Consider the following 11,226-nt stretch of genomic DNA (forward strand, 5'->3'; position numbering starts at 1 on the left):
TACTAATAATTTCTTTCCTACGATTACAATATTAATTAAAAATTGATTTATTCATCACTTCTTGGCTTTCTCACTTTTGGCTAGGATCAAGTGTAAAAATTGATTTATTCTGTAGCTTACAGAGAAAAGATTGTAAGAGCTATGCATGCAATGGATATTTAATAAATGTTCATATACCAAAAACAAATTATTCAAAATATCAAAAAAGTTGGATTGTTCAGATGAAAGTTTACATATGTGTGCAGTAATAGTTTAACTCAGTAGATCTAGGTTATTCTAACCCTGCACACTCAGTCTTCAAGACTGACCTCTGACTGGCTCCTCTGAGCACTTGACACATCCTGCCTCATAAGAATGTCTTTCTATATCTGATGCTTTGAGCTATGTTGAGTGTTTTAGGCTAACCGTGTGATGTTTGGTGAAAACTTCTTTCTGTATACCTAGCCTTATTTAGATTACATTGTATCTGTTTGCCCTCTTCTAGTAAGTGAGAGTGAGGTGCAGAGTCTGAGGACCAAGTAATGGTAGCTAACTAAGGTCAGCCACACAAGTACACAGCAGTGAATCTAACCTTGAACCAAATCCTGGCCCGCTAAGCACAGGGGATCCTCTCTGGTTGACAACACTTTACACATTGTCAAATGTCATTGCTGAGAGAGATACAATCTGTCCCTGTGCTTGGACTGAGAGTGCACCATAACCTTGCACCTACCTAGTCTTCCCTAGATTCCACCTCCACGCACCTTGTTTCCTTTCCTTATTTTAATGTATATCTTTTTGCTGTCATAAACCATAATGGCTAGTGTAACCATTTTTCTGTGTCCTGCGAGTCTTTCTAGGAAACTATCAAAAATAAAATAAAGGTGACACAATAAATAATAACTAATATTTGTTATATGTGCATCTGACACTGTTCTAAGAAATTCCTTACATTTATGAACCTATTCCATATTCACAACCTGAAGGGATAGTGCTATTATTGTCTCCATTTTACAGGTTGGGGAAAAGAAGGTAGTTTGAAACCTCAAACAACAGGAAAGGCAACACAACTAAGAGTGGAAACAGGACAGGTTTATTACCACCAAACTGCTCTTGATTGCGCCTGAAGCCAATGAGCTGTTTAGCTGAAGTTGTTCCTTCACCTGATTGTAAAATTAATTTTGTGCCTTTCTTATCTCCTTTCAGGGTATATATACATCATAGAAAGCACAAAATTAAGAAATCAAAAAGCAAATACAGGACCTGAGATTTAGCTCAGTGGTTCCATCGGCTGCCTTGCAAGCACAAGTTCCCAAGTTCAATCCCCAGTAACAAAACAAAACAAAGAAGCAAATACATACAATTGATTCAGAAAAGTTGGTTTCTACTATAAATACTAATCCCTTCAAACCCAACTTTAAATACCAAGCCTAATCTTTGAAAGTGAAATGGAATCGTTTATTTCTGGGGTGAGATAGGGGAAGCCACTGCTTTTGACACGGTTCTCTTCATTTCTTTCTTTGGTCCGGACTGTATGTGGGAGATGAGGAGTGTTGATTTATGTAAGGAACAGAAAAGCTGAAAATCCAGAAGACATTAAAGCAACACAGCAAACATGAAAAGCAGAGCTCAACCACCCCCGAAGACCATCTCTCTCCAGCACCTCAGACAGCTGTCCGAGTTGCTCTGCATTGAGGACCCTTGTGAAACAGAAGGAGGCTGATGGCTCTACTTTCAGAAACTTTACCCTCTTTTGTTGTATGAGCTATTTTACAACACAGCATGTGAACCACAGTCTTCAAGTTAGAGACCTATTGACTGATCTAGATCAACTGAGAGGTAATTTTCAGTAAAGACCACGCACACCTCTCGAATACATTCAACTTGAGAATCCCATTGGTCCAGGCACTTAAGGCAAACATTCCTTGATCCAGCTCAAGCTGGAATTTTCAAAACTCATATATACTTTTCTAGTGCTGCCTCCTGGAGCCCCCAGCTTAGCACTGCTGGGTATCTGTGAGCATTGGGTTTCAGGACTGACTCCACAGATTCTAAGTCTTATATGTACAATGGTGTAGTGTTTGCATACAACCTATACACATCCTCTTTTATACACTAAATCATTTCTAGATGACCTATAGTACCTAATACAATTTAAATGCTGTGCTGATATACTGTGTTGTTTAGGGAATATTGACAAGATAAAAAAAGTTTGTACCTGTTCGGTACAGACACACCATAACCATCCTAGGCCTAAATATACAGTACACACCAGCAATGATGTAACATACTTTTCTGCAAATACTTTCCACCGATGGCTTTTTGACTCTATAATGTGGAAGCCATACGTCTGGAGACCTGACTGTATGTTCAGTGCACTCAATACTCCACATAACAGTATTTAGTTTGTGCCCTCTGTTCCTACCACACCCCCACCAAGATTAATCAGATTTCTTTGTGCTAAGACTTCTAGAATTTAGCACCTCAATATTCTCTTGTGTCTCTGCCCACAATATTCCTGGTGTGACCTTGGAATAGGGAGAAATGATTGCTTTTTTTTTTTTTTTTTTTTTTTTTTTTTTTTTTTGCTTTCTATTGAGGTTGTCTATAATTTCATTAGCATTTCTGGCACTGATATAACACAAAGGAAAAGCTGTCTGTATTTACAAATGCTGGTGTTAACATATTTCTCTCCCATCTTGAAGGTAATGTGATTACTAAATTTCATCTATTTGAATTTGACTAATGTTTCTAATCTACATTCTTCAGATCTTAAAAATTTTTAGCCACACAAATCATAATCTGATTTTAATGTGTATTGGATTTATTTCTACTCTTTTTGTTCCCTACTATGGAAACTACAATGAAAAAATAATAAATTCCCAATAATGAATTTTCAAATAATCATTTGTTCACACTGGCACTGGTTCATACTGAGAAGTATTTGTGAACATCTCTTGTGAAATGCCAAAGACTATAAGCAAGTGTGTAGAAACTTTTATATTTTTGTGGAAATACTTGCTTCAGTTACCCAGCCATAGACCCACAAACAGACATACAATCATTGTAAAAGCACCACATTACCCAGCTGGAGAGGGCAGAAAAGGAAAGAAAGAAAAAAAATATATAGCCTTTACACAATGACGTCATTCAAGAGACTGACACATGGAGTAAAACTGGGATTTTTATTACTATGTATGCCTGTGTTTGAATGGTAAGTAACAACAGGATAATTCTGAGCATGAGGAACCAAATATAACATTTGTTTTCTGGTTTCTATTTTCCCTGGTTGAAAAGAATAATCATGGCCTCTTTACTTTTGAAACGACATAATTAGAACACCAAATAACATTTGTTTTCTGGTTTCTCTTTTCCCTGGTTGAAAAGAATAATCATAGCCTCTTTACTTTTGAAACGACATAATTCTTTTACCTAGTCACACAAAAAATATGTGACATAAGTAATACTATATTATGAAGCATTGGAAATTCATTGGAAAATAGAAAACAAAAAAAATCTAATAAAAATCCAAGAAAAACACCTTTCCTAAATCTTTCTGTCAGTTCACTTTGCTGAGTCAAAATATTCTCTGGCAAGACAAATCAATTGCTCATTGATAAAAATGTCTCTACCCCTTCTGAACAGAGGCTTAGAATTTGTTCCTCTCCTGCATTAATCTTAGAGAATCCACTTGCATTGAGACTGTTGTCGAGCTCACTCTTGATGGTAATCTCTTCATTCAGTGGCTCCATAATACTTCTGCTAAAACAAACATTTCTCTTGAGTCCTCTTCGCAGCACTGAAAACAGTGTCTTAGTCACTTTCTCATTGCCAGAACACAGTACCCGATACTCACAACTTACAGGAGGAGAGATTTATTTCAGCTTTGTATTTTCCTTTCCTAGTTGGCTTGCTCCAAGGCAGAAACAGCATGGTGGTGGAAGGGTCTAGTGAAGGAAGAGCTGTCCACATCATGGAGACCAGAAAGTGAAGAGCAAGGGGAGGTGATGGGGAGAGAAATCTACCCTTCCAGGTCACATTCCAGGAACCCACCTCTTTGAATCAGACCCCACCTCCTAATAGCACATTTAGCTGCTAATCAGTGGATCAATCCACTGATGAGTATGACATCCCATGATCAAATCACCTTCCATACACATGAGAATTTTGGAGTTCATTCTAGATCTAAACTGAACAGCCAGCTAAAATCCAAGGGTAGGCAAGGAAGTGATGGGAGTGATTTGAGTTATTTCACCCTTCAACATCTTAGTGGTACAGCAGACACTCTTAAGAAAAGTTTCATTCTAGCCTTGATACTAACAGGCTCCATTCTCCTCCTTCCTTTCATCTTCTCTTTGTCCTTCTTCTTTCTCTCTTTTCCGTTTCTTTCCCCAAATTTAGAACTTTTCCCAATTATATCATTAAGGATTGATGACTATGGTTTCATTTTTACTCATTGGAGGGATGAAAAATGTCAGGAAGAACAGGATGAGAATGGAAAAATATTGATCATGAACGAGTCCATTCTGCACACATCAATAACTGGACTGTGTCAAATGGAACCTCTAGTCCCAGCTCTTTGATAGCTCTGCTGGGTGGGTATCTTTCCAAAAGAATTAGAAGAATCATATCACAGTGATATATGCGCAGCAATGTTTATAGCGGCACAGTTTGTAAAAGCTAAAACTGAGAAACAGACCATTTGCCCATCAGTTGGAAACTGGATAAAGAAGATGTGTTTTTTCTATTAAAATGGAATATTACTCAGCCATAAAGAATGAAAAATTAGATTCATTCATAAGAAAATGGATACATTTTGAGGATATATTTCTAAGTGAAATAAGTCACACATGTGTAAATACCGAATAGTTTCTCTCATGTGAAAAACTCTAATAGTACATAAGATCCTAATGAGATAATTAACAATGTGAAATAGGAAGAAAAGGGCTAAAGGTGTTGGAAAAGTGGGAAGGGTAGAGGAAAGGAAATAAGGGAAAACAAAAAAATATGAGAAAATGACAAAATGGAAATAAAGTGTTTGTAAATGGGGAGGGAAGGAAGGGGTGAAGGGAGGGCAGAGACAAGGGAAAAAAATGAGAACCAAGACCTGTCATGTAAAGGTACAAGATCCTAGTAATGAATGTAACTGTACTGTATACCTAGAATGTACCAATAAACTTAATAAAAAGAAAAAAATAACTGGACTGTGAATTCTGTTCTTAAGCAAATGTTTATGTCCCAAACTTTATTTAGCTACCTTAACTCCACAGCTTACAAGCACCATGTATTCTTACTAAAGAATTGTCATGACCTGATTGTGCTTAAGGACCCCTTCAATGGCATAAGATCTCTGCTCTTCAATCTACGCATTCACAAAGAGTCACAGACTACCAGGGCCTAAAGCCCTCAGAGGTGCTTCAATTAGACCCTTATTTAAGTCAGGATCTACCCTTTTATTTTCCAGAGTGATCTACCCATTCATTATATCACCAGGAAATATTCCATATCATTGCTTTCATTTTTAAAAGTCAACAATGGATTTTGTTTTGTGGAAAAGCACAGAATTGTACGATCTTTGTGAGCCTATAGTAGGATTTGTAAACAGAAGGAACATTTTATTTTAAAAAATGTTTTTAAAGAATTCTCAATTTATTCAGCTTGTTTTTTATCCAGTAACATCAAGTGTCGAGCAAATTTCCCAGAGGAGCTCCGACCTTGGCTTCAACAAGGGCTCCACCCCTGACTGTGACCTTCGGTGAGCTGTACCTCCTCCTCCTACTGAGTAAAATGGAGATATGGTAATGCTCACTTGGTGAGGGTGGGGGTGGTAGTGATTAATGAATTACAGCACACAAAGTGTTTTTAGCCCAGTGTCAGTTTAGTATGTATATGGTTAATTTTAGCTATTATTTATTCTTTCCCATTTACACATAAGAAAATTAGCACTCAAGAATATTAAGTTCACTTACAAATTTAGCTATGAAATATGAATTAAACTCAAAAGTTCTCATAACCCTGTCATGAAACTTACAAGAGTAGTTACTGGCACATACCATAATCTGATAGTAAATGAAAGATTAACATCTCAAAATAGAAGAAGGCTAGCATTTTTAATAATTCAAAGTAAGTGATGACGTGGCTTTGCTGTGTAAAACATCTTTGATCTATGTTTCCCTCAATAAATTTTTCCTACTCTTAAAAAAAGTGATGAAACCATTGCACAAGAAAGATACACTTATTACATTACTTTATATCACATATTTTTTAGAAATAACACAAAAATTTTATCTGCTTAACAATTACTTATGTAGCTTTCAATGTATTTGCAATTATTTTCAACCATGTAGAGCAATGTGGGGTGCCTTTCAACTAAAATGCCTTAAATAATGTTCTTGAATAGGAGACTTTAAACATATTTGTAAAACATGTATTCTTCTGTTGTACATAATCAGATCATCCTCATAGGCAACTTGATTATGCTCACTAGAAACAATTAATGTTTACTGAGCCAGATAAATCAATCAAACCTTTTTTTTTTCAAAAAGGGAGGCTGAAGTATTTCTCATGTAAAGTAGCACATCTTTTCCCTTCAAAGTGAAGAAATAGAAAATAAGCCTCCTTCTTCCATGATAATACAACTTGCCACAATTTACTAAATTGGAAATACAAAGATACTAATTCAAGGAAAATATTCCACCACTTTTTATGCATGCTTTTTTTATCTTGAGCTGAGCACTTATTAGAGCTCTTGGCCTTATTACACTCTTACTCACATTTTAATATATGATGTTTTTCTGAGGACATATGGCAGGCATGGTCACTGCCCATCCATCTGAGAAAGATGGTGACCCAAGAGAAGACATGTGCACCTTTGGAAGGGATGGAAGCAGGTGCTCATGAAGTTGGAACCGTACGTAAGTTAGAGTAGAGCTGTGCAGCCCGGCACACTGGAAAGAATCACATGCGGTCACTGAAATTAGGCCAGACTGAATGGGGACGGGCTATAAAGGTAACGCCCACGCTGCATTATGAAGACTTAGTAGAAAAAAGAATATACACTATGTCTTTAGTATTTCTTCAGAGCTCAGGATATAGCTCAGTGGTACAGTATTTGCCTAGTATGCACACGGCCCTGAGTTTGATCCCCAGAACCACAAAATCAAAGCAATCTATCAAATATATTTTTGTTTACATTTAAAATTCTATTTTATATTTACATAAATTTATATTTTAAACTTAACATGTAGACATATTTAAATTGTATATTTAAAGGATAATATTTTAGATACACTGAGTTAAATAAAATATGTTACAATTTATTTCATCTGTTTCTTTGTATTTTGAAATATGGCTATGAGAAAATTTTAAATCACACATGTAGCTCATGTTATATCTCCTTGGACAGCATTACTATAGCTGAGAGCCTCATTTATTCTGTTATGCTTGTGGGCTGAGCCTAGAATAATCTTCCAATCTTCAGTTAAAAATTCACAGTCATCTTAAAACGCCTGAAAGATGCTCTTTGCTATAGCTAACATACATCATCCTAAGCCAGTGTTCACCATCCCAAACCCTTGCCACATGTGAACAGCCAGTTCTCACACGGCCGCTCACAACCCACAGGACGGGAAGAGTTCTGAGATTCACTGTTGTTGTTGCTGGAATTCTAAAAGAAACTCCCCTCACTTGGACACCATTCATCTATTATCATTTAGATGGGTATAAAACATTAATTTTTCTCTAAACAAATAAGTGATATGAATGAAACTTTAGGAATTAGCAGTTGTGTTTGTTCCCCATTTTTCACTATGTTTGCTTTCTACCAAGTTGTCAATTCTCTCATAATTTCTGTCAAGCTAATTCCACCTAGGTTTTTGGAAAGCTCAAGCAAAGGTAGCTTTCTCAGACCCCTAAGGTTGCTTTCTCACTTCTATGAGGTTGTAGAACCTGGTGCAAATTGCTAGTGTAATATGAAGTGTGCTATAGTGAAATTTTCCCTCCAAGTTTAACTGCCTTACATAAGTTATGCATCTCTTGATGGAAACATGCTTCCGAAAAAAACTTGTCATTTTTGAAATGTTATAACAAAATTAACACTATGTTGTAGCTACAGACATGTTTTGCTACTCATCGTCAGGGCCCGCTGGAGGCAGATAAACTAAAGGTAGCCAACTGGACTGGGGATTCGGTGCCTTTTCTACTCCTCCATGCTGCCACTCTGTGCACCCAGGAACCTCTTTACTCAGCTTCTTCCTTACAATGATAATCTTAGAATGGTATTGTTAGTTCCACATTTTCATATTAAAACTATATTAAGTTGCGGTCACCATATATTCTTGAAAATGGACTTCATTTTTCTAAAATTTATAACTCAGAGTTTAACTTGTTTTGTTTCGCTTGTAGCTCCTCTAAGCACTACATTATCTCAGCATCTCTTTTCACCTCCCTGTAGAAAACCTAGAAATATTAAAAATGACGGACATGGCTAGACATGGAAAGTGTACTCTAAAGTTGGCATATGCCCAATACATTTAGGTTTCATGAATCAGAAAAGATTTACCTTTTAAAACCATTTTCCATTTCTGAGAATTTTCAAGTGTTGAATTCAAAGTCGCCAGTTGCTATTTAATGACTATTTCCCTGTGTTACTGTGAAAATCTTTCTGTTTATTTAAAGTATTTCATTGCCACACAGGTGCTGTCCTCAGGTCACAATTTCCTGCTTCAGGGAGAAACAACCTCTCCCGAGCAGCAGTCACCAAGCATGTGCCAGACAGTCCCAGAGGTTCCAGTCAGCACTCAATAAGTCTTATCTTTTGCACCTGAGCTGAGTTTGAGATTGTTCAGGAAAAGATTTGAACGCATATTTTTCTTGGATACCTTGAATAGTATCATCTTCAGAAGCCTCTCTGTCTCCACAGCTGTTCTTCTTCAACTACGTCAATAGCAGCAGCGCTGACCACAACCCCTTACTGAGCGCTTACTCTGTGCCAGGTTCTGAACTAATTTGTAGCCTGCACTGCAATCCCCAAAAAATCTTCTGAAGTGAATGTTATTAATTCTGTTTTACCGATTAGGAAGCCGAGCCTTAGAGAAGCCTATTAATTTGCTCAAATTTACACAGCCAGTTGTGGAATTAGAATTGGAACCTTGATCTGACTTCATAATCCACATACTTAAAGCCGGTGCTCTACCATGGAAGAGATGCCTACAATTTGGTTAGAAAACAAAAGGAAAAAAAAAATCACATGTTCATATGAGCTAATTTTAATATTCAAATCCTAACAAAAATATTTTCCCATTGACATCAATGAATCCAATAGCTAACGCAACTGTTGATTATTCATTTTTCCAAACTTTATTTCAGGGACAGAAAATCAAATCAGAAAATAGCGATCCTTAATTAAAAACATTCTAAGAGTCATAGGTTATGAAATCGTATCTTTATCTCCAATTAAAAGTAAGGTATTTAATAGTATCTCAGGCACCTTTCTTCTAAATGTACAACATACACTCAGATTCCTAAGAACATCTATGAGAATGGCAGTCAATTCTGCAAAGCGATTAAAGTGGAGAAAAGAACAGAGCAGACTTAAGTGAGAATAAAGCGCATTGCCAAAGAAATGGAGAGCAACGAATGTGAAAAAAGGCAAGGCCATGGTAAAACCTACAGCTGCAATCAGAGATTTTGCTTCATTACTTGCAAAGAGCTTTATTGCTCTGACTGAAACTATGCCTTCCAGAATATTACATAACCTACTTTAGTTTTTCACCTGAAAAATGAGAATAAATGATTGCTGTATTTTTGACAGTGATGGAAATAAAAAATATATAATAAAGTATTGGCAAGCCTCCGAAGGAGAAATTATTGAAATTAAAAGTGCCTATCATTTTACTAACACTTTCCTGAGTATGATCTTTCTCACTATTAACAATGGATGCTCTGACTTATCTGATAACAGAAATAGCTCATGTTTGCACACTTGAAGAAAACCACAAACTGAGAAAAAAGATACTGAGAGGTAAATTACATATACTATAAAATCACTGTTAATTTTGCGAAGCAATTAACTAAAGAATTTGCTTATAAAGAATTACTATACCTGATAGAAAGGAGCATTCCCACTCATACTGATACATGTCATGCTTACACCTTTCATAGGAGCCCCAGGCTTCTGGGTGAGATCTGCAGAAGTCTTAGGGACCCAATCTATATCTGAACCAGTCAACTCTCTGCAAACCTTTGATACTCAGTCTGTGTAGGATTCTTGAGTTTTGAGGAGTGGAATGAACTACTACATGCATTTTAATGTGAGTTCAGGTATTCCAAGATGTCAGATGGAGCACTAGATTTATGCATTTCTAATGTGTAGATATTTCTAGAAAGCTTTTTCGAATACCAAGCAGAACTTAAAATAACAGCACAGAAAATGACTACAGGTGCTTGGACCACCCACTTTGAATAGAGTCATCTTTTGTTAGACTGGCACAAAGAGTTGTCAGTATTAGAGCTTCCCTAGGGATTGCACTCCCTGAAATCGGTGGTCCCCTGTGAAGTCACTGTAGTGGAACTAGAATACAAGGTCCTGAAGCAGATGGAGAAATGCTAGAAACTGCCAGTGGTTGAGATGTTGACTCATTCCATCAGTAGGAGGAGTTTGAAAATCATAGCTAGTGTTCTTGATTTTAAAAAATACTCTTCATATCTGTCTTATAAGTCAAATGACAGTGATTTAGTGGTTCTGTGCCATTACTGAGTCTAAATATGAGTCTTCTTCCTGAATAGCTATATCTTCTCCAGTAAGAATAGGGGTTGGGAACAGGGTAGTGTCTTAGAAACAGGATTGAATTGGGTTTTCAAAACGGCAGTAAGCATCTAAAATGGCAACACTGGTTTGACCAACAGCGATTACCCAGAAAGGGCGCCCCGTAAAACTTCATGGAATGAGTGAATGAATGAATAAATGAATATGCAGTGAGTGTAAGAACAGATGTGATAGGGAAGACAGTCTTTTACTTGGAATGGAGAGAACTGAATTAAGATGTTCTGCTACCTATTAGCTTAGTTCTCTCAAAAGAGCTGCTTCAGTCATTTTACTTATAGTACAGGGATTATAGTATCTTTATTTTAAATATAGTTTTAATTTTTTCTTTCTTTCCTTTTTATTTTTAATTCTCAAAACATGAATAGCTGTTTTCAAGAAACATCAGGTATATTTCTTTTAATTTTTTTTTTTTTTTTTTTTTT

At 36.4% G+C, this 11,226-nt stretch overlaps 1 protein-coding gene across 1 annotated transcript in view; it reads right to left on the reverse strand.

Moving 5' to 3' along the window:
• The window catches only part of Clvs1 (clavesin 1), a 213,622-nt gene that overhangs the window by 2,752 nt on the left and 199,644 nt on the right, over positions 1-11,226 (reverse strand). The gene's annotated exons all lie outside the window — the stretch shown is intronic.

The sequence above is a fragment of the Fukomys damarensis genome, unplaced genomic scaffold, assembly GCF_012274545.1.
Source record: "Fukomys damarensis isolate Sample0158 unplaced genomic scaffold, DMR_v1.0_HiC HiC_scaffold_5, whole genome shotgun sequence".
NCBI lineage: Eukaryota > Metazoa > Chordata > Mammalia > Rodentia > Bathyergidae > Fukomys > Fukomys damarensis.